The 22,436-nt window shown below is 38.9% G+C and overlaps 1 protein-coding gene across 2 annotated transcripts in view; it reads left to right on the top strand.

Moving 5' to 3' along the window:
- The first annotated feature begins 995 nt into the window (after nt 1-995).
- The window catches only part of ABO (ABO, alpha 1-3-N-acetylgalactosaminyltransferase and alpha 1-3-galactosyltransferase), a 62,213-nt gene continuing 40,772 nt past the window's right edge, over nt 996-22,436 (top strand). The window contains exon 1 of one of the 2 annotated variants that reach the window (XM_056812647.1): nt 996-1,199. The gene's annotated coding sequence lies outside the window, so the exon portion shown is untranslated. The remainder of the gene's footprint in view (nt 1,200-22,436) is intronic. The other variant, XM_007475221.2, reaches the window with a different exon arrangement.

Genomic DNA, 22,436 nt, shown 5'->3' with positions numbered 1-22,436 from the left:
ATGTTGTGCAGTATTCTGACTAGATTACATGTGATCCAAATTTTTTTTTTTACTTCATTTCATAGCTTGCCCTATTAAATGCCATAGTTGTTTAGTAAATACTCCTTGTTCTGCAAAGTTAGGACATTACCAGATAACTTTAAGTAACACCTGGAGCTAAACTTCTGAGATCTTAATTCCTAGTCTTAAAGAGTTCACAATATGAAAAGACGGGTTTTTGACCCATATTCCTGAATGGAACAGCAACTCACCCCACTGGCCAAGTGCAGGTCTGCTGATCCATCTCCAATCTTAACCCCAATACCTCTCCTCAGGTGGTTTATACCACCTTGGGTGCCATAATGTAACCTCCTGTAGTTACATCTTGAAATTCTCATGGGTGGACACCTGAGAAGGAGATTGGAAACTGAAGGAAAACAGATAAAGGAGAGAAAGAGAGAGACAAAGAAATAAAGACTCAGAGACAAGGAGTTAAAAATATGGACATGTTGCCGAGCTCCTCAGATGGGATTTTAGAGGATGCTCCACACGTGTCCTCAAACTTTTATTGGAGAGTTTAGAATTGTGGAGTGGGAGGTAACTAATGAATATGTGACATGGCATAGGTTTTAACATTGGTTGAATTGACAATCATGTAATCAAAGAGGAGAAGGTTAATTGAACATGCAACTTGGAAAGGAATGTGGTCTAACAAGGTGTGAGCTAGGACTCTGTGGCAAATAATGTCCTGCTCAGGAATTCTTCTTGTCCTTTGGACTGAAGATTTGGCAATACAATAATCAATAAATAACATGACCATGAGTCTGGTATATGAACACATAAGATACAATATCAATACACCAATCATACTTTCAAGATGCTAATCTAGTTGGTATGCTACAAGCACTAAGGCAGAAATGAAATGAATCCAGGTATTCTAGCTCCCAGATTGTTTCTAGAACTCTGACATTGGCAGATTAGAAGCAAAGAAACCTGCCATCTACCTGTCAGGCATTTCCTCCTGCAGTCAAGTAGTACAGGTAAGGTATGGGTGTTTCTATAGGCGAGGCAGTCCTGGCAACAAGATAAATGTGTACCCAGGCACTGATCTAAGCCATTGGCTCTCTGCTGCTGAAGTGAAGACGTCTTAGGGTGAACTTCAGTCTTTTCCGTCAGCCCTCCAAAGGTCTGGAATATGCTGGGAGTTGGAGCCCTTAAAGGTGAGCTGGGCAAGGCTAGGCTGTCCCAGGGTTGCAGTATCTTCCTCTCCTACCCAATTCAGCCAGGATATGTTGAGCACCCATGGTGCCTGACTGGGTTTAATTGGGATCTTGGACAGAGAGCTTTTATGGTGGAGAGTTGGGGGAAAGGCAGTCATCTCTCAAGGAAGATCTGGAGTATTTCCCCTCTGACTATCTCTAAGCTTTAGAAAGCGGGTCTCTTAAGATCCTGGCATTCAGGTGACTGGTTAATCGAGAGGAAAGCTTAAGGATCATCTGACCACTTCCTCATTTTAGGCTGGAAAATTGAAAACTCAACAGTTTGGGTTTCCTCAAAGTCCTGCAGCTAGCCTGTAGCTAGGTCCCACCTACGGAAAAAAATTTTCTAGAAGGGAAAGGAGCAGCTTTGAGCCTCAGGGTAAGCCTGTTGGACTGCTGCCAAAGCTGGAGGAAGCCTTGGGGGCTGAACACTTACCTCAGCCTGGGACCCCCAGCAGAGTCCAGGTTTCTCTGGTTGTGTCTTAGTGAGAGGATCAGCCCCTGGTAGGTCTCTTTTCTCTTCCTTCTCAAATTTCCCCTGCATTTTAATCCTGTGATTCCACGGTAGATAGGACTAGACCTGTAGCTTTCCTCTTCTGACTTTTGCATTTGGCTTCTGGCTTTAGGTCATCCTTTCCCTTTCCTCCCCACCATCACTGAGAGGTTTTGCATGAAAAGAATACACTTAGAAAATGGTCCCCAGGTTTTGAGTGGGTGGTTTGGGACTTGAGGGTGTCTGCCAGAGTGCAGCCAGTTATCGTTCTCTGGTCCCAGAAGGGGCTAGGAAGGCTGTGGGGACGTAAGAGCAAGAGGAAAGAAGCAAAGAGGAGAAAGAAAGGGTGGAGAGAGGAAGGATTGGAAAGGAAGAGAGAATGGGCTGGAGAGAAGGGAAGGGAAAAGAATGGAAAGGAGGAAGAGAGCGAAAGGCAGAGAGGAGACAATGGGGAAGGGAGTTGGAGTGAGTAGAGAGAAGGAAGGACAGAAATGAGGAAAAGTATTCTCAACATGGAATCTGGAAACCCCAAACTTGTAGCCTAGAAAGATTTAATGATCACCAGTTTGCTTAGCTTAAAGGTGCAAACCTCAGGTTTGACCCTGTTCCTGTGAGAATCCACCCTGAGAAAAATCTCAGGTTTAACAATCTACTTCAGATGGGGACTAAGCCCAGGCGGAAGCCCATGACTGGTGCGTGACTGGTGCAGTAGGCAGCAAGTCAGTCTACAAACTGAAGGTCCCAAGTTCAATCCTGGGAAAGAGGGTGTGATATCCTGGTACAGGCTTCTGGAGATAAGAAGGGGCTTGGGCTTAGGTAAACCTCACAATGAACCCTGAAGATGGAGTGCTTGGTAGAATAGATGTTCCATGCTCTTGGGGACACATTTCTCACTTGGCTCTGTTCCTGGAGTCCTGACCACCTACCACCACCAGTAACATACTTCTTTCTGGGGAGGGGATAAATCCATGCAAATAGTTTTGGAGGCTTCATGGAGGAAGAAAGAGGAAACTGCTTTACTTGGACTCTGGTGCAGATAAATATAGCCAAGGTCACCTCATCCAGGGCTGGAGACCTCTAGGACCCTTAGAGGCCTTCTTCCTAGAGAGGTACATTGCAAAGATCCGTGAGATCCCAGCCTTACCCAAAGTTTGGTGTGGTTTTCTTCTCCCCCCAGAAAGAAGTATGTTACTGGTGGTAGATGGTCAGGCTAGTAATAACCAATCAATTGAGTGGTTCATGATCTCAGTGATCAGAGACAAATTCATTCAGCATCTTGAATCATCAAATACAATTCTGGAAATTCATTATTTAGCCCTTCCCTCTCATTGATAGATACCTTCTGAGGTGGGGTAATATTTTAAAGGTCCTCCCTGATTCCTTGGTGATGTTGGGAAAATCACATGCCTGATGATGGGACCCACTATCTACATGAAGAAATCAGATTATGCCTGGTGGCTAAGAATGACTTTCTTCATTCACCCCAATGCAGGGACCCAAGGATGGTGCTATGCAGCCCCCTAGACAGGTGGCTTAAGCTAGTTTCTATTAACCAGTTAAAATGGGGTTCACAATCTCAATCTCAAGCATCCCAATTTTATAAACTGTTCTGCAGCAGGAAATGTGAGAACGTCAGGACAAAGGAATGAGGAAAGAGGCTTGAAAAATACTGAACCCTAAACAATAACCAGAGCATTATTTAGAAATAAAAATCATGTAGCAAGACTGATCATACCTTGAAGAGAGGACATTTTTGTCCCGAGCAAGTCACTCTTGTGGGCAGAATCCTTTTTCCTCCCCTCCTCCCTCCCTGCTGTCCAATGTTTTCTCTGAATAAAGCCTCTTTTCTCTGCCAGCACCTTATCAAGTCTCCTGTCTGCTCATCAGAGTGATTTCTGGGGGTCCCTGCCCAGAATTCCACTCCACACATCCCTAACTCCACTTGGGCTGTAAAGGCTTTCAGCTCCAATGAACCAGCTACTCCCCATATCAACCCCGCTACTTTCTGGCCTCCTTCTTTGTGTCACATCCCCCATTACATAGTAGTCTCCTTGAGGGCATGATCTCCCTTTCTTTTTATTAATCTATATACTATCACTTAGCACCAGGCCAGTAATGACTTCATTTTTCCATAATCAAATAGTCCCCTTGCTGACTTTACCAGAAAGGAGCTCCAAAGACAGAGAATGACTCAATTGACTGGGAAGTAGTACATCTAGGCTCTTCCCAGCCACCCTAGCCTCCTGCTATGGCTTTCGAGAACTCAAGAGAATGGCTATTGTCCCTTCCCCTTTCCAAAACATAAGTGAGCCCTCCAATTTTCTGTACTGGATTGGGAAACCACGAGGATGATGCCTGTCAGAGGAGAAAGGATAGAAAGGGATGATGCCAAGAAAGAAAAAGCAAGATGTCAAACAGTAAGCTTCCATTCAAAGAAACTCAGGAATTAGAGTTGGATGGGACCCCCCTCCCTTCCTCCTCTCCCCTCCCCCACCTTCCATTTTAGAATCAATCCTGTGTATTCCAAGGCAGAAGAGCAGTAAAGGCTGGGCAATGGCAGTTCACTGACTTGCCCAGGGTCACACAGGTAATGTGAGTGTGAAACCTCCTTTCATGATTACAATAGTATTAGCCTTAATGATTATTTTGATGACGTAATCATTAGTTTTGAGTTAATAGTCAAATAATATAGTTTGCTGTATAAAAATTATAAACATTAGCTAAGAAGAAAACAGTTTAAGGTGGTATCAAATCTTGTTTACAGGCATTTTGACCGTAAGCCTATAACCCAAGAGTTAACAGTGAGCCCACCGTACCCCTTTCTGTGTATAACAAGACAGTCAAACAGGAGGTAGAGTGTATGACAAGATGGCCAACAGGAGGTGGAGGACTCTTGTTTGCCCATTATCTGTCCCCCAACTGCTGACTCCTAATATTACACCATAATTGCCAGTAAAAACACCAAGACCCTACGTATTGCAAAGGCCTTAGAAAGGTCAGTTATAATAAGAGACATAAGTTACCACCCATAGTGATCTTTTTTACACTTCTTAGTGTTTGGGCAGGCTCATCCCCCCAGAAATCACTCTAATGAGCAGACAGGAGACTTGATAAGATGGTGGTAGAGAAAAGGGGCTTTATTTGGAGAAAATATGGGGGGAGGGTAGGAAAAGGGCTTCTGTCTATGCAAGAGGCTTGCTCAGGGGAAAAACTGCCCTCTCTTCTTCTAGGTACCATCACAGGCTTTTATAATAATCCTGATGCAAGATTTTCCTCTTCCCCTTTGTCCAATCCCACGGAAGGGGGGACTGTGATGTTTATAGTCGAGCACATGATTTTCAACCTTATGTGCCCCTAAAGACCCCCATGATCAAGAAAAATCCGTGACTATCATGAAATTCCCAGGCTGAGACCATAATGATAGTTTTGAAACTTATTATACTTTCCCTCCTTCAGCTTATCTTATAGTTTTGTTATGGGGGGCAGATGTGTACCCCTGGGGTTCAGGAAGGATACCTTTTGCAAGAATGCAAGACTCCAAAACTTAGCTTAAAAACAAAAAGAGAAATTTATTAATTTAGAAGGTAATATTGAGAATGGCCAGGAGGATCGTTAGATTTAAAATAGTTTTGAGCGTTAAATAGTTGTAGATAAGAGAGTGGGAGCCATAAAATGTGATAATTAAAATGTTTGGGAGCAAAGGAAATATATAACAATTATGACTGCTGAAATATGTTTTCTACTGTGTCTTGGTTTTATATAAATATAAGATGGTCGCCAGGGAATATATTCCCAATTTATGAATATGCCCAAGCCAACTGGGTTTTATAGAGAAATTTAATTTATAATATACTGATTAATCAATAGAAAAAGAGAGAAAGTAAGAAAGGAATAAGAATGAAGGGCCTCAAGCCAATAAGGCTTAGACCTCAGTCCTAAGAGATAAATCAGTCAGTTGGTTTTATCACTCACCCAGGATCTCTCTAGGTAAGGCTTCTCATGCCAACCTCAGGCTCCACCTTCAAGAGAGCCTCCTTTCAAGAAATGTTTCCAGAGAATCCTCCTCCTGACTCCTCCTGAGTTCTCCTTCCACAGCCTCCTTCAAGACCTCTCCAGGAGCTCTCCCTCCAGGACCTCTCTCCTCTCAGACCTCCTTCAGAGCATAAAACCTCCTCCCCTCAGTCCTCAGACCTCGCTATCTTTAAGCAAAAAACTAAGTTCCCTCCCCTCAGTTCTCAAATCTACCAATCACTGTCAATGTCTCCCCTGTGCCAATGGTGGCTCTAGCTTAACCCAGGACTGCCCAGAGGTCTGGCCCCTTTGCACATGTCTGTTGAAGGTCATATTCTCAAATAATTAAATCTTGATCTTTGCTGCAGCCCTTCCTAAATCCCGTTACTCTGAGTAGGGTGGAGATTGTAGTTTCTAAGACCTGGTTCTGTCATTCCAAGCATCTCTATTGTATCAATTCTAAAATCAATCATGACTCAAAGAACTTCCTGTTCTATGCTTAAGCATAGGCCAAAGTCCTTTCCATTGTTTAGCAAAAGGTTTCTGTCCTAAAGTAGTCTTAAGTAGGGAGGAGAAGGATCCTCCCATGCCAAGGAGTTTCATATTCCAATAGAGTTCTTACTATCAGTAGGAAATTTTTTCAAGTATGAAATTTCCCAATGGGGAAATTTCCAACATTCATAAGTCTAAGAAATTTTAAGGTTTACAGGATAGCCAGGTAGAACAGCAAGATGGGGAGCAGTTCCTGGGAGGACAGCATGGATGGAAAAGTTGTCCTCCAGACGACATCAGTTCTGGGGATTTTATACTCTTTGCAACAGAGTGTTAGTCACCCAGGCATGAGGTGGGGTGATCATACTGGAGTCTGCCTGGGGACATAAAGATTCCTTAGTTTTAGGGAACAAACAGATGTCTGATAGGATCAAGGTGTAGTCTTTCTGTCCATCTTAAATCTAGAGGACGATCAAAGGAAGATAGTGATCTCAGGACCCTAGGGGAGTCATTGGGTGTTTTTAGGCTCAGAGTCACAAGGATGGAAGAGAGCAGGGGAGTTTCCCTGATAGTAGTTCACCTGAGTTTCTGGGGGTACAGTGCCCATGTCAGTTTGTCTTTCTTCCCAGGGTACAGATAAACTTTTCTCAAGGCTTTTGAAAATAGGTCAGGAAAACTAAAAGTTTTATGGGGGAAAGGGTACAGCTTATGGAGGAAGGAGGGAGGGTACAGCTCTACTCCAAGGAATAGTAATACTAAAGGGTCTTAAAAATTGGGGTTATAAGCCAAATACTACTCTGAGAATGACACACTGAATCTCATCCCCTACACTAGCTTATTCAGCAATTGTATCATTAATTAAGAACTGCCCATGTGAAAGATTTTATATCCATTCTATTTTAATTTTGATTGTATTTTCTGTCACTGTTATATTTTTTGGCATAAAAAAAGGCTCTGTCCTAAGGCTTGGGGTCTCTGGTTCTGATCTAGACCAGAGTATGGCTTTATTATGAGACTAGTCACCTCTTAATAAAGCTACCATTCAGCTTGGAGATTATTGGTGTGATAAATTTCACCACAGTAGGAAGTATTTGAGGTCATATTTGAATCCAATGATATGGGGCTTCTTGGGTACCCCAAATCCCCAGAGGAATCTCAGGTCAAAGAATATGTGAGAAATTCCCCATTCTTGCACCCCCTGAAGTGTTGGCTAAAGGAAGTTGTCATTTCTTTAGCCTTTCCCCAAGCTATTTGATAAGCACAGCTATATACCTTTTTTATATCAATTATACATTTTGTAAAAAATAGACTCGAATACAGGACTACAATCCCCATGAGCCTTTGCTCCACTTCCCCAGAATGCCTTGTAATCTCACCTGGGCCAAGATCGAGAAGGTATTTATGCTGATTCAAAGGCTTTTGAGGGCTCTCTTGGACTTCCGTTTTGGGGCAGGCGTGGCTTTTTTCACAATGTAGGTGAGGTTGTGTCTAGGCCTCTCTATGGCCTGGACACGTGTCTCTTATCCTGTATTTTCTTTAATCCTTAATCTTCAATAAACCTCTAAAAAATATAATACTCCTTGCAGAGAGAAACAAATTTCTACCTGCCTCAGTCTCCCCATCTCCCTAATATTCCTAAATTTTAATCTTTACAATTTCCTTTGCATTTCCCCTAGCTTTTAAATTTGCATCAACTATACATTTCCTTAGATGATAAGCATAGACACATACCTTTGCACCTTAGATATCAATTCGTTTTCTGAGATATACAAGTCACCCTCCTTTGTGATCAGGGACACCTGGGTTTCTCTTCTCACCCTCTATACCCTCCACCCCACCTCCATGTAGTCCCTGTCCCTATGAGGTATAAAAATCCTGAACCCCATCTCTTCATAGAGGCAGTCTCTTACTTGCATCTGCCTCCTGGCCATTTCAACTTAATAAATTTCTCTGCTTTTAAAGATAATCATCGGAGCTTGTCATTCTTGAGGGAACACCCTTCCTGGCTCAGGATTAATCTCAAGCTCTCCCATAACACCAGGATCTCTCATCTCTCTGCCCTCTCCATCCACTGAGCCACCAACCTTCCTCCTTCCCTCACTTTCAAATGGGAAAACTGAGGCCTAAAGGGAAGGAAAATTATTTGTCAAAGGTCACACAGGTAATTATTGACAGGGCTGGAAGTAGAATTCATGTCTTCCTGAATATGAAACTTAAAGATGTGAGGTGTCCCCACTAAAGCATCTGGTTCTGTGCTTAGATGATCAAAAAAAGTTCTACATTTTGGAAAACTATGAACATATAAAAAGTGTTTGAAATCCAATTCCTTCCAACAAGCATTGAATGAAGGGAGGAAGAGGTGTTCTTAACATTAATAATAATGATGATATTTCACATTTCTATATGTAACCTCCTGTAGTTACATCTTAAAGTTCTTGTGGGTGAACACCTGAGAAGGAGATTGGAAATTGAGGAAAAATGGATAGAGGAGAGAGAGAGACAAAGGAATAAAGCCTCAAAGACAAGGAGTTAAAAATACGGACTACATGTTGCCGAGCTCCTCAGATGGGATTTTAGAGGATGCTCCACACGTGTCCTCAAACTTTTATTGGAGAGTTTAGAATTGTGAAGTGGGAGGTAACTAATGAATATGTGACATGGCATAGGTTTTAACATTGGTTGAATTGACAATCATGTAATCAAAGAGGAGAAGGTTAATTGAACATGCAACTTGGAAAGGAATGTGGTCTAACAAGGCGTGAGCTAGGATCCTGTGGCAAATAATGTCCTGCTCAGGAATTCTTCTTGTCCTTTGGACTGAAGATTTGGCAATATAATAATCAATAAGTAACATGACCATAAGTCTGGCATATAAACACATAAGATACAATATCAATACACCAATCATACTTTCAAGATGCTAACATAGCTGGTATGCTACATATCCCCCTTTTTGCTTAAAAATTAAAACAAGACAGTATAATGGTAAAAAGAAACTATAAACCAAACAAAAACAACAAAATAATGATTATAGCAAAAATAATAAATAAAAAATGAATTCTAAATCAACTAGCAAAATTAAATTTAAAAAATTATGTAAGACCAATAATAACAGTAAAAATGACCTTAACTCACCAGTCATCCTGAATTAATGTGAGCAGTCTCATAGTCCTGTAGGACAGGTGTATTAATATAACATTTTACCCATGTTCAGCCAGGACTGTAAGAAGTTGCCAGACTTTTAAATCTAAAGAAAGGGACTATAGTGTGAGATGAGAGGGAAGTCTTTCCTTTCCCTTGGTCTGATCATGCATATTCTTTGGGATATTGAAGCCAGGCCACATAGATATTTGATTGGAACTTTGGTACCAGGCTGACCTGTGTTTAAGGGCGTCAAAACACTGCATCCTTTTACTTACAACCTTATCAACCAATATTTATCCATCTCATATGGATTATAGGCCTCTCTATGTCTTAGGCTTCCTGGCAAAGTGTAATGTATCCGTTGCAATTCCTTCTTCTGCAATCAGACAAAATAACTCACATTAGTCCCATGAGGTTTAACAAATTTTTGCAGGTTCCTATAGTCTCAAGATTTTGGGTAAGCATATATAGTAAAGCTTATAGAAATTGTTTACTCATTTCAGGATCACAATATTAATACTGCTTTCAATGTACTTCTAGTGCTTAAGAGAAAATATATGGGAAAAATAATCAGGGAAAATAAAAATAAAATTAATACAAAATTTTAAACACATAGCTGACATTTCATGTGGCATTGTTTTAGCTAAGCCAATGTGTAATACAAGAATTTTCATTCAAAAATGATTTGTTTCCCTAATTTCAGTTGACCAAGATTGACATTGTAAGTGTGCAAAATTTTTCATCATGAAAAGCTTTACAAAAACATCAATACAACAATTAATGTGAATTTTAAAAAGTATCAACATTCCCATAAACATTACATTCTGATTGGTTGCTGCTCTATATCATTTTTTAAAATAAGAATGATGAGAATGAAGTGATATTGTAACTTCTGGCTGCATATTTCTTATATAAGCCTTATTTAAACCTCTTCTTCTGTATAAATAAACCAATCAATATAACAACCATGAATACGACATTATCAATGTTTGTAAAATTAATTCTGCCAAACCAATTTTTTGGGTTAATAGAAGCTTAAGTTTCTTTTCCATTTAGAAGCAATTTCTCCAGCTTCTTGCTCACATACAATTTGGTCTAACTTATTAATTTGTTGTTGTAAATGTGTAATACACATTGTGCTTTTGTGATGTCCCAACGCACCTTTAATGTGCTTTGCTATGGATTGTCATTCATATCAAACATTATCATATTTTTGGTTGAAATGACATGGAAAATAATTCTAGTGTGCAAAGTTTCAACCTCTTAGCCAAAATACAGCATCTTTCAAAATTTCTAATTCATCCTTAAAAACAAGGTGAAGACTTTGTTGTGTGTGTCAAAGTTCAGATGAATTAGATACAACCTCTTGTATAAAACCTTGGTTTTGTATAGTCAGTGAACACAATTGTTGCTGCAATTATAGCAATAATTGAAACTATTGCCCCTATAATTGCCAATATAAAGCATTTGGAGTGATGCATAATGATAGTAAATGCTTTGTGAACAAAATGAACAGTTGCAGTAGATGTCCATGTCTGTAAGATTAACATATAACCACACCAATGGTAGTAGTAGTAGTAGTCTCTCAGTAACCAAGGATGACGATTGTCTTTGTGCGTTTTCATCTATGATAGATGAGTGTGCACAAAGACAATTGTGCGTGAAGGAGATTTAAGTGGAAAAGTCGATGCACAGAGACAGTCCCACTCTCTCGGCATTGGAAGCCTGGGCCCAGTGGCACGAAAAGTTGTTGCACCTGGAGACTTCCTCAGCTGCATTGGATGGCCGTGTTGTCCTTTGTGCTCCAACACGCCCTGAGCACTGCACAGTGCTTTGCTGCGTCGCCCTCTCAGCCGTTGAACCTTCTTATTGGTTTCTTCTGCCTGTTCGGCCAAAGCAGTCTTCACACACTGGGTGAGCAAAGCCCTGGTTCACCAGGGATCTACAACCCGATGGCTACCCTCACAAGGTTTAGCCGGCCTGTCGAAGCCGTTGCCCGGGGTGTTGGCCACTGCCGCATGCTAGCAGCTACTGGGAGCCACAAGTGAGAGCTGGGTGTCAGTTGAGGGTCAGAGGTTGGAGAGCTGCCCTGGGAGGGCATGACAAGCCCTCCATACTAGAGATACTCCTCCTCCCTGAACACCCCATACACCCCCTCATGGAAGTTGATAAGACACAAAATAGGCAACTATAATATATTAATATTTTATAATATATTAGTCATAAAGTTTTACTTCCCTTGATTTGAACTCCCCGAACATAAATTACTACACCTTCCCTTTCTTTATGAAAATCTCATAATAATAATAATAATGGTACATAATAACTGCATAGGTATTGTGATGAATAGAATCAATACATTGATGTAGATGACAGTTTAAGTAATTTAGGTTCCCAATTAAAATCTCAAAGTCTATTCCACCTGATATCTCATTCTTTCTAGGAGTTTGACCAGGACAATCTGTCCATGATAAATCCCTGGGCAGTGTCTCTACCTGATTAAACATAATTTTTTTTTTTTTGTGCAAATATAAAATGAACTGTTTAAGGCAATTATCATACATACATTTTGGATAATATAAACAATTTCTGTTGGAATTGAACAGTATCCAATGTACTGTTATAACATTTCCAATTGTACAATTTGTTTTTTGATCAAATTTGGGTACCATGGAACAATTCCAATAAAAGAATTGCAAGTTACATATTGTACAAATACCATTTGAAGTCTTCAGGTACATGAGAAGAATTGATCTTAACAAATATGCATATACTTTTAGAATAGAATGTCTGTAAGCAAATTAATGATATTCTTCTGTAGGTAAACTGCCTCTCAGTAAAAGTTCATCTGTGTGGATAGTGCATTAGACCTGTCCCTAAGTCAATGGTTGCGCCTTGTTTGTTCATCTGCTGTTTTTTCTGGTGTCTGGCCTCGGTGTTGTGCTGTGGTTCATGCTGTACAGACATCTGCTTACTCCTCTCTCTGGACTGGCTTTCTTTGAAAATGCTTGATGACTTTGGTTTTCTTCCATAGATTTCTGGTATCTGCCAAAATAGAAGCAAAATCTCGACCCCAAATGAAAGACTTATTGGGTCTTACTCAGTTAAAAAGTGACTGAAAATATATCCTTTTTGCGTTTGAATTTGGGCTTTTAAGTTTCTTTGAGCTCTTTCTCCAATTGCTTGTTTTTAAGAATTTTCTGGGATATCAGTCTTATGAGAGGTGTTTCATGATTTATCCAACTTAGCCCATGTATTGCTGGTGAAGCACTGTTATTCCAATTTTTTAAAACTGTTTTGGAATGGCCAAATGTGCAAGATTATTTAAAAGATGTGCAATAACTTTGCATACTTCTTCATTTTGAGCTTTAGCTCATACATCATGAGAGTAATTATCTCCAATCACATATTATTTTTCAATTTTTACAACAGGAGCATATTGTAATGCATCCCTTTGCCAAAATTGTGCAGTTCTTAAAATTCTGCAATTACCTCTTTGAAGTGAAGGAATGACATTATATAATCCACAAAATTTGCACTGCCAAGTAATTTCACTTGTTTGCATAGAATATTGAGGTTCAATAGATCTGGCACTCTGATATGGTAGTGAGTGCGAATTATCTGCTTGCTGAAAAGCATTGGCAGCTAGTCCATTTACTTTTGAAATTCCCTCATAGATAGGTCAAGGGAGGTTCATGCCAGAGTAAATGTGTGTTATAAAATTTTCACTTAGACTTTGCAAGATAGTATTCATTGTGATGTGAAATTACAGAACAAGTTCTATATCTTGCATTAGTTTAATATTCATATCTTTAAAACAAATAACCATATAAACAACATGCAATGAATCACATATGATTTCACAAGTCTGTGCTATGATCTTAAGCATGTGTCTAACTGCAGTCCACTCTGCTTTCTGCAAAAAAACTATACTGTGCATGCACCAATATTACAGGACTGTCTGATATAGAGCTTCTGCTTTTTCCTGATTTGATGCAGTGAAAGTATGCACAGCATTATCAACAAGGCGCAATGATATTATTATTTTTTAAACAATTATATATAAATTCATAACTTAGAAGATTTTGGTACTAGGAATAGGATTATCAATTTTACCTATAAACTTTGCAAAATTCAATTGCCAAGATCGATACTGTACAAATAACATTTGGAGTTGTATTCCTGTCATTGGGTTTAGACTAACCAATGTTTGTCATTTGAGTAAGTAGTAGTTCTGTCAATTCTAAACAACTAATAAATAACTCTACTGGTTAATAACTTAATTAATAAAGTTAATAAATAATTACTGGTTAAAAATTTGAATCCATCCAATAATGTGTCCTCTCTGATGCCATGCATCAATGAGAGTGTGTCTTATCTTTAAAATTGAGGCTACATCAGTTTGAGAATGATTAATTGTAAATAATTTGCTTTTGGATAAAGTTGTATCAAGTTTTTGCATTTCTTTCTTAGCCTCAGTTGAAGTTTTCTAGTTTAGGAGAGTACAAAATTTTCTTTTAAAGTAACTAATGATTATACCAACTCTCCTGTGCTTAATTTTTTTTAAATGCCTTTGTCAATGTGCCTCATATAAAGTTTCTGAAAATCATTCAAGTTTCTTAAACCATTTCTCCTTATTTCTATTCTTGGTGACCTCATGTCCTGTTTAAAAACAATTGTCCCTACATATTTAAAATTTGGATACATTTGAAATTTCTCTGAAGCATAGACCAATTTAGGCTTGTCATCATGTGGCAGGATTAATTTTATTAGTCTGCTGGAGTAATTTTCTTTTTAAGATCCAAATAGGTTTAGAAGCAAGTCATGTGACTGGACCATCCAATGTAGCTTCATATCTAATTAAAAGCCTTAAAGATTCTATTTGCACTATGATACTTAACCTAAAGTTATACTAAAATGTAGCCTAAAATTCATTACAGATAAAGTATCTCTTGTCCAAAGAGGCTACGGATATGAAAAATATCAGAAAAAAATTTTACTTTCCCTATAAAGAAATATAATCAGATATTTCTTTCTAATTTGCCGTGTCCAATATAAATTTGAGCTATTTGGTTTGAAATTTGACTTCACAGTAACTCCATCTTTTAGCAAAGATCTGTTTAAAAAAAATCAGGTGTACACTTTTTTTTTTAATGACAAATTGCAAAAATGTGAAAAACTTTAGTTGTGATTTGTATCTCTCCCTAACAATGTTTAAAGTTTGTAAATTGTGAGGAATGATACTTTTGCCTTTAAGCAATAGTCACCATGGATTCTCTGGGACTGTTTTAAAGAAATTTATAATAGTCTCCCAGATCCCCTTTTGATATGCAAAAATTGCACTGAGCTTTGCTGATAAAGAAAAGCCCATTGCTCTGGCTATTTGCTTGAGAGCAACATTTCTGCCTGTTTTAACTTTTTTTGGAATCAAGAGCCTTTTCTTTGGGGTCCTGAATTTCAAAGTAGCTCAGGATTATTTTGCCAATGTTTAAATTTTATTTAGGCCTGTGGTCTCAGTAGATATGGTGTGACCCAATGCTGTTATGTGGGACATTCTTTGAAAAATTCAGGAGACCATTTCGGCTTTCATTTGGTACATGATCAGTTAAAATGTCCAGCTTTGCGTTAGGTAAAGCAAACACGTGTCCTCTTTTTTAAATTGAGCTGCCATCGGATTCTTGAGGACTAAAATTTCTGTGTCTTGGCATGTTCTTATAGCCCTTTTGTGAGGAATTGTCTCCTCAAAGAACTCTTTAACATTACATTGTTTAGTTATGATTTGTCATGCCAGCTAGCCCAATGTGATTAAAGGTCTGTTCCAAACATAACAATTACTCTATTAAGACTTCTAAATTTCCCTGTGCCAGTTATTTCCTCATAGGTAATGGGCACATGGATTTCCTTATTTTTTTCTAGCTTGTTCCTTGCAAAACATTTGAAATAGCAGTTTTCAAGTTAAGAAAATCTTCCACAATAAGCTTAGATTCAATTGATACCAATGATCTGGCCTTAGCGATTGCTTGCTGATCTTGTCCAGCAGCTCCTAGGTGTTGGCAGCTTCATTCCATACTGAATTACCCTGCTTTTGATCTCTTTAGGAGTCAGGAATGCAACATTATTAGGCTGTTCTAAACTTACTTCTGCATTCTATGGAAGAGGCATGAAGGAAGAGGATTTTGTGGACAAGCCAGGCATGCAGACCAAGGTGAAGGACCTGTCTGTCAATCAAGGGGAAGATTCCAAACAGAATGTTCCCAGGAGGAGGCAGTTGGAGCTGGCCAAAGGGAGGAACTGATTCTCTCTCTTTGGGGGTTGCTGACCAAGGGAGAAACCTCTTCTCCCGGTTCCTGACCAAAAGAGACTGGCTTTTCCTGACTTAGGCAGAGAGAGAGACCTTTGTGGCTTTTGACAGAGTCTGAAATTGAGTTACTCAAGCAGAGATTATCTGACTAAAGAAAGAAGAAAAGAAGAAAGATACTTGTCTTCCAAACTCTCTGATTGTCCCTGATTCACAGCTGTGGCTGGACTGACATTTCCCACACCCTCCTAATTCTCCTTGTAGATTAGGGTCACTCCTATCCCTCTCACCTTCAATTTCCAGCCTGTCCTATCTTTCCCAATAAACCTTCTTACCTGAGAAAGAGAGCAAGAGTATGTTCTCTAAGCCTCTCAGTTCACCTTTGAGTTATATAGAAAGGTGACTGACTAAGACTAGGGGAGGGGAAAGGGTGGCAGGAAGGCTTCAGGTGGAAGACTGGAAGGTGAAGGGTGGAGGGCAGGAAATAGTTTCATTTATTAGCCATTAGGGATCAATAGGCAGCCCAGAGCAACCCCTCTAGCAGCATTTCAGCATCTCTCTATATCTCTCCATCTGTCTCTCAGAAGTACTTCTAGCTCCATAACAAATAGGCATTCCTGAAGGTTTCCGTTAGCAACTCTCTTGTCAGCCAGAGTATCCAGTTGTTACAACCAGAAATTGTTTCCACAGATAATCATTTTATTACAATTGGCACCTCAAAGTTTGACTGAACCCCACAATCCTTTTACAGGCAGAGTAGAATAAGAGGGAAACAAGGTTTAGACAAGTTATTTCTGGAGTTGTGATTGTGGCTGTAATTGCCTATTTTGGGTTTTACCACATATTGTATAGCAGAGTAAACCATATGGCAGTGGAAACTATTGATTATGTTGGCAACATAACAATGTCCGTTTTGCAGTTGCCATTCCAAAATGAACTGGTAATCTGGCAAGTTTTGGGTCAAGTGTATGTGATCTTTATGGTTGTCCTGCAGACTCTGACCCAAGTTAAAAAGTTCTTTAGATTTGTGGTTCCCCTTAAAGCAGAGAAGATTATGGCTATTGATAACAACCTGGAAGGCATGATTAAGGCGATGTTTGAGAAATTAAGGAAAAAGGGCTGGATCTGGTTGTGGGCAAGGACAATGAACATATAGAAAGTGTACCTCAGGAAAATGAAGGTGACCATGAGAACAAACCTGATGGTGACCCTGAGAAAATCTGTCCATTAAAAGAGGTCACCAAATTGTCCAGTAATGCTGGTGTGATCCACTCCAAAGCCCATAGACAATTCTCCACACAGGAACTTGAATCCATAAGGAGCAGTTTCCCTAAATTTGTAGAGAATCCTTTCAATTATCAGAAGGAGCTTAAACGGGCTTTCAGGATCTTTGATCCAGATTTTGAAAATATAGATTTCCTATTGTCAGAACTGTTCAGCCCCCATGAAGAGACAATTTTTGGAGAAGACAAGATCTGATAGCAATCTGACTAGCTGGCCAGCTGTAGAGCAAAGGATCAACATGGACTTTTCTAATCCTACTTGCATGTCATATCTTGGAAAATGTAGGCAAGATTTGCTACAGGTCATAAAACTATGTTGTTCAAAACCTAATGCATAGGCTAGGTTTGACAAGATCTTGCAGGATAAAGGGGAACATCCTGCCACATACATTGTCAGAGATGGCAGATTCCATCTGTGAACCTTAAAATTTTTCAGACCCTACTTCATAAGATTGGATTAAGACCATTCCCCATTTGGGCAGTGAACTCTACTTAGATCAGGAATGTGAGAACTCTACTTCACCTACTTAAGTCTGCCCTAGGGGAAGATAAAATTGTAAACTCTTTTCTGAACAATGAAAAGTACTTAAACCCATACTTATAATAAGGCAAAAAGTTCTTAAGATAAGTACCTGTAAAGGTCAAGCAACTTGTGAATTTACAAGGAACAAAGAGCTGAGAAACTTACTCAGATCTTTCCTGGTGTGAATTACTCAAAAATGTACACCTTCTTAGGTGTGGACTAAGAATGGTCTGTCCTTTGAAAAACATCTACTGTGATTGGGAGATATAAGGACTTGGGGAGGTGACATAGGAGAAAATGCCCTTTAAATAGGAGCTCAGATTCATTCAGGAAACATTCAGATTCAGGATTGAGCTGGTGAAGTCAGCTGAGATGGAGCTGGCCTGATGTCACTAGAATCCTTGCTTGGACAGATCTTGTGGTGAGTGATTAAGGACTGACTGATCTTTTCTCTTAGGGCTTAGGCCTGGGTTGGCCAGGACTGGCCAGGGCCGGCTTATCCCTTTCTCATTATTTCCTTTTCCTCTCTTTCTCTCCTTTTCTTTAATTCCTCATTTGTATTAATTAAAATCTCTATAAAACCCAGCTGACTTGGGTATATTCTAATAATTGGGAATATTTCCTTGGCGACCACCTTATATATTGATTTAAAAACAAGACACTATAGTGGAAACATATTTTCTGTGGTCACAACTTACTCATCCACTCTTATATCTACTACAATTTATATCTTCCACTATTTTAATCACTACCATTTATGACAACCAACTATTTTAATTATTACACATCTTAGGTCTAGAAGCAGATAGTGAAGTGTTGGCTTGCCATGTCCATAGGCAATTTCCAAGGGGTTGCTCACCTAATTTGGAAACTTTTTTCAAACACTATTTCCCCAAATATGATTCAGTCTCTGATTGAATTGAGAGAGGCATCAATTTACTTGCATGAGAATGAGTCAGTACAAAGTAAACAAGTTCAGGACTTGAAGGACAAGTTTGCACTGACTGAGAAAATTTTAAAACAAAAGAAGATTGATGAAATAAAAAATCTGAACATGCTTAGGACTTATATAACAGCTAATGACAAGCAACCTAGTTACATGGAAAGACCAGTGCAGAAAGAAACTAGGGAATGTTTCTTTTGTCACAGGAAAGGTCACTTGATTAGAAATTGTTTTTTCAAGAAGAAACATGAGATTAATAATAAGAATACAGAAAAATATACAAACTAGGCACAAGAAGTCTACTTGTTGTTCACAATGCAAATTAAAGTCCTCAAAGCAAGCTAGTGATTTGCAAGAAATGCAAAATGCAATGAACTCTCTGTGGAGCAAAGCCTAAATACTCAGATACGGTTAGGAAAGAGTTATGAAACCAGGCCCATAAGATAGATAGTGTGACAAATGGAGATAGAAGAAATAGGGAGAATGAGGCTGCAGTTGAAAATAGTAGAAAAAAGTTGGGAAACAGTGAAAATTCAGTGCAAAGAAGTGAATCTGTGAGTGTTAGCTATTTCAATAAAGTAAGAAAAAGACACAGAGTAAAGAAATTGAGGCAGAAATTGAGGAAATAACATCTCAAATAGTGAATGAGATGAAAGACTTTGAAATCAGTTGTACAGTAACTAGACAGGAAAAGTCTGTAAAGGAAATCAGATCATTCCTCGAGAACTTTTTTCCAGTATAGAGTAGATAATGGGATTGAATTATGCAAAAGAAAAAGGATGAAAAAGTCATAAGAACTCAAGCAAAAGTTTGTGACTGATACAGAGACACATAATTTCAATTCCCTAGAGGTTACTGTTGCTGAAGAAGAAAATATAAAGGTTTTGAGACCGTTCACAGATGACCTCCCACCAAACTCAGTTATTTCTGTAAATAGCTTTATGGCACAGGTACCCTTAGAAAATACATCTAATTTGAATCCAGAAGCTAATAGTTTCCATCCAGCAATGAATGATTTAGATGAGGAAAAACTAACTGAAAATGGAGCTGACATTATTTTTGACAATAATTATCCTATTCAAAGCATTGGAGGTGACATTACAGTTAAATTTGAATCTGGGGATGGGATGGCAGGCTTAGTAACAATCAAGGATTCAGTTGGTGCCAACATTCCAATGGGCAAATGAGTATCTGACCAAAGCAACAGCAGTGACTTAGGTTCATGTTCCACTGTATTAGGGAATACAATCTCGAGTGTAGACTTCACAGGGAATGAATCAAATCAAAAAGAATTAACTGGGATACATATGGAACTGGCAGAGGGTAGCAGAGAAAGGAATAATGATTCAGTGGATATGAACACCTTAACTACAAAGGCGGAAACAGATATATGTTGTAGTGGGGGACAATATGAAAGCACACATCCTAATGATGATGCAGGGAGACATGCCAACTTATTCCCAGAAGAAAATACTGAAATAGAGGGAAATATTCCTATCTCTACACAGTCAAATTAGAATGAAGATAAACATAAACCTCAGACTAGTGGTGGAGCAGGATCTATGATTATTAACAGTATAGTCAATCTGCATAACCCCAAACTAAAGCTTCCTCAGAGGGGAGAGAGAAACTTTAAGGTAGGAAGATAGAGAAAGAATAGAAGTTTTAGATACCACGAGGGGGATGACAGAGTCGAAGTAGAGATATGAGGTGGCAGGAATGAGTCTTTATTACCAATTACCAATGAGCCACAGCCAAGCTCTGATCAAAGGACCCTTCCAAAGGCTTTTACCAGTCCAGAGATCCAGATTCAATACCACACAGGTCGGAGAGATGATAGAGAAAGATTAAAGATGGAGCCTGGCCCAAGGCCACCTTTCACAGTCTGGACTATCAGAAGTTGTCAGCCTTTTCAACAGTTAGTAAAATACTATCTCTGGAGATGAAGGATAAGCCCTTCCTTTCTCTTGTACTGATACTGCATCTTAGGGATCTATCCGTGCTCACTGCCAGATGCCTGCCACATAGGAAACTGGTTGGTAGCCCGATGCCAGGACATCCAGCGACTGAGGGTGTCAGTATGCCATGTCTCTGCAATTCCCAACCTCAAACATCCATTTCACATGGAAAATGTATAATCGTGGTCATGGCTGTCTGGTCCATAATGAAAGATTCATTATGATTCCCATTTCAATGCAATCAGACATCACTCTCCAGGATGGTTATCTGAAAATTAACAAATGCTGTCATAATTCTCGCAGTCTCATATTTCTCTGTGGCTGAAACAGTTACATACTTGCACCTCTGTAATTTTGGATCAGAGCATCAACAGTACTTTCCTAGTACTTAAAATTCTGGCAATAATTTTGCAACAGAAAAATCAAAGTTGAATACCTGAAAATGAATCAAAAGTATTCTCTAAAATGAACATACTGATATCTATAAGATTCCTCTCCCTTTTCTTTTTGTTTGTGTGTTGGGAGAGATCCCTTCAAAGAAAAACATCCTCTCTGAACAATTCTGGAGGACCATGTTATCACATATCAAATGATCTTAGAAAATGATCCTGGGAACCTGATCCCAAAATTAATAATGAATTCTAGACTCTTGGCTCACTGTCTATGTGGTATCTTTGAAACTGAACCAATGTGTAATATCAGAACTTATATCCCAAATGATTTCTAATTCCTGATCTAAATAGATCAAGATTCGCCTTGTATATGAACATAACTTTGCACCATTACAGGCCTTGCAAAAACATTAATACATCACAGTGCAATTTTTAACAAATACCAATATTCCCATACACTTTACATTCTCAATTGTAGCTTAAATAACCATGATTGTGATAATGAAGTAATATTTCAAATTCTGACTGCATATTTCTCATATCATCCTTATTTAAATCTGTTTGCACAAATAAACCCATCAATATGATAACCAAGCATATAACATTACCAATATTTGCAAAATTCATTCTGCCAAACCAATGTTTGGGTAAATAGAAGCTTAAGTTGTTTTTCACGTAGAAACAATTTCTACAGTTTCTTGTACCAATAGAATTTGACATAGCTTTTTCATTCCTAGTTGTCAGTGTATAATATCCAATGTGCTTTTTCTACAAGCTTATCTGTGCCTATTGTGTCATGTTTTCAATCCATACTCCAAAACTTAGATTATACTTTGCCCTTGCTCCATGAATTTGTGTAATAATTTTTTCCACCTAGGAGAGACAATGACTGCGCGTCCGCAGAAATTGTCAAACCTAGAGTCCTCAGTTTTTTCCTGAGGTCTTACTTCCATATACCAGAACGTCTTCCAGTATATGAAAGGGAAGCCAATAGATCTCGAATCCAGTGGCCATCTGAATTCTGGGACTGTTGGGAGAGAGCAAGACATTTTTCCTATCAAGATATTACCCACAAAGACAGGGTATCAGGAGTAATGGTTAACAATGGTATTAACACTTAAACTATACCTATGGTAGTCAGCCCTTAATGTCCATCCTGGTATTGTCAGGAACATAATCTCTGCCTGGATGTCAATGATCTTTTACAATAACTCAGGTTCCTGATTAAAGATTTCAGAGTGCATTTTGCCTGATCTCTCATCCTTTCTTGAGAGTAACATCAGTGTCATCTGTCCATTAACCATGTCTGTGCAGCATTTTCTGCTTAGCACTCATTTGTGTTGTCAGAGGTATCAGATCTATGCTATGAATGAAAGTTTTCTATCTCCTACTCTTTGGAGTGTCATACCAAGGTCTATACCCTTGTTGTTAACAGCATTTCTTACAATACAAGTGGTAGATTTACAATGCATACAATATACATTCCTTTTGACAGTATCATATACAAAATACAGGGTATACTTTAGTAGCTAAACAATTGTAGCTATTTCATCTCAATCCCATAGCAAAGTCTTTGGAGTGTGGGATATATTTGGTGTCTTGTACAGACATGAGTGTGATTTAGTCCTTCTGAGTTAGCATACTAGATGTTGTTCTGGGTA

This window comes from Monodelphis domestica, chromosome 1, assembly GCF_027887165.1.
Source record: "Monodelphis domestica isolate mMonDom1 chromosome 1, mMonDom1.pri, whole genome shotgun sequence".
Lineage (NCBI taxonomy): Eukaryota > Metazoa > Chordata > Mammalia > Didelphimorphia > Didelphidae > Monodelphis > Monodelphis domestica.
This window is presented reverse-complemented; position numbering and strand designations above follow the sequence as displayed.